This window comes from Frankliniella occidentalis, unplaced genomic scaffold (genome assembly GCF_000697945.3).
Source record: "Frankliniella occidentalis isolate FOCC.00 unplaced genomic scaffold, Focc_3.1 Scaffold69, whole genome shotgun sequence".
NCBI lineage: Eukaryota > Metazoa > Arthropoda > Insecta > Thysanoptera > Thripidae > Frankliniella > Frankliniella occidentalis.
In genome coordinates, this window is record NW_026267199.1 from 312,932 (window position 1) to 315,148 (window position 2,217).

Consider the following 2,217-nt stretch of genomic DNA (forward strand, 5'->3'; position numbering starts at 1 on the left):
CCGCCCCCTACTGCCCGCCCCCGCTTGCCCTGGCAGGGGGCTGGCTGTCCGAGGGGGGTTGCCCCGCTCCGCTCTGCCCCGCTCAGTACGGTCGTGGGGCTGGCACTGAGCGCGCCCCGAGCCGAGCTGGCGGTCCTCACGCCGACCGACGGGGCCGAACCCTCCCCCGCCGCGCGCGCGTGCGTGTGTGTGTGTGTTTGTGCGGTCGTGTGTGTATGTCTCGCTCTGTGATCTGCCTATGAAGAGGTAATGATCCATGTTTGTGTGTGTTCGTGAATGTGCCTGTGATTTCGTCACGGTGTAGTGTGTCCGTGCTTCAATTCTTGGCAACTGCCACTCGCCAATAATAGTGGCGTAGTGTCTTTGCACCCGTGTTGGGTCGCTGTACTTTGCGGCAGCGGAGAATCGGTCAGTCCGAGGCAGGCCATCGTGTCAACCCTAACCTCAACGGCCCTGTCTAACGTACAACCAACAACAGCAACAGAGCACTCTGCAACAGAGTATCCTTATCCTGAAATATCGAGGTTGGGATGGGATGAGCAGTCCGAGCGCGTTATCCTCATTTGCTGGTTTGATCGACAAAGTCATAAGAACTGTAGACTGACACATCACCTATTACACATTTTTGACGGACGCTTCAGACAGCTTGTCCCAGCCACATTGTCAAAATAGCAGTGGTAATCCCATGTCATGACATTTTGCACTCTCCCCCATGGCACTTGGTGTGTCAGGAGAACAATGCCATCCTACATACATGAGCATTGCTTTTACTGATAGGGACAGGTCGGGTTGGGCGTTTGTGTCGTATACGAGCAGTGTGTCGTGCACACCACAAAATTGGAGGATAAAGTTGTGTCCAACATCTGCAAGTTTTAGAAAATCCTCCAAATTTGTCTAGTCGAATGTGGTGCTCAGCTGATTTCCACTAACAACTGTAGGACACATGAATACTTTATGACGAAATTGACTCACACAAACTGTGGGGCGTTTACGACACACACGCACACTGTGTTGCTCGCCCTATCACAGCGCTCTTCTTGCCGCTCAGCCCGTGCTGTGGGGGAAGGCTAGGCTAGGCTGACCCATTTCTAACGTACTTATGGCCATCTCCAGCCTGCCCCATCCATGCGCCACTGGCATACAAAGGCTATGATACGCAACCCTCCAGAACAAAGGTGGGCGTGTGTGCGTGTTGGTTGTTCTGTTCGATGGTGAAAAGGCAGACGGTGTCGCCCCAAAATGGAGGCGTTTCACTACATTACATTAGTCAAATATGATTGTCTATTATCTTGCAAAGATATTTCTAAAGTATTGTAATATAATAGAATTGTGCGGTGGGATTAACGTTACAGCTTGTGAGATAAGCTATTTACCCGTTGGTGAAGTAGGCCGGTGTCAGTATCAATCACGACTGGCTGGTTGGTGATTGGAAACAGGATTCGAGCGAGGTCGGTTGACAGTCGGAGGGGGGAGCCAAGCTCCCGGTCGCCTGGTGCTGTACTGCAGCCCCTCTTCCCTGTGCAATTAGAGCTCAAGTATCGATGCGCTTCACTTATTCAGGGGCCCAACCACCGAACCGGACTGCCGCCAACGCGCGTCACGGCGCACCACTCCAGACCTCCGCAAGCCATTGGCAGCGCACTTTTAAAATCCTGCAATAGCAATGCTTTGCTGTATTGCGAATGGCTTAGATCCTTTTTGTTACTAGGCCCTACGGAGCATTAACTTATCAATTGCGAAGCAATGCCAGCAATGCTTTACATTGTTGCTGGAAAGCATTGCTGTGTGATTGCAAAGTAAATGATTTGTAGTTACAGATGATGCACATCTTTTGCAATCCTACAAAGCATTGCAAAGCGTTACTTTGAATGATTTTGACAGTGCGTAATAGTGTAAGGGGAATCCCTCTTCCTCCTCCCTTCCCCTTTCCTCCGGCAGCCGGCTGGTCAGTCCGTCAAGAAATATATTCGTTGTCATGGATCCGCCCCTAGCTCCACTGGGACACCTACCTATTTGTCGCTCTCTACCCCAATGCTTCCCCCCCCCCCCCCCCGTCTCCTCTACCATGATTCGTGTCCCTGCTCTTGTCGTGACCACACATTCTGCATAAGCCCCGGCGGCTTCCCCTCCCCCCTGCACTTGGTGGGAGTACCGCCCGACATCCCATACCTGTCGTTAGCGCTTCTCTTACCACTCGCGCCCCGCCCCGAGCGCCCC

General features: G+C 52.7%; 1 protein-coding gene across 2 annotated transcripts in view; it reads left to right on the forward strand.

Moving 5' to 3' along the window:
• LOC113203950 (cilia- and flagella-associated protein 298-A) overlaps nt 1-2,217 on the forward strand; it is a 42,376-nt gene that overhangs the window by 30,343 nt on the left and 9,816 nt on the right. Inside the window, exon 1 of one of the 2 annotated variants that reach the window (XM_026418908.2) lies at nt 91-246. The exons of the other annotated variant lie outside the window; for it this stretch is intronic. The gene's annotated coding sequence lies outside the window, so the exon portion shown is untranslated. Of the gene's footprint in view, nt 1-90; nt 247-2,217 lie in introns of those variants that run through there. 2 annotated transcript variants of the gene reach the window in all.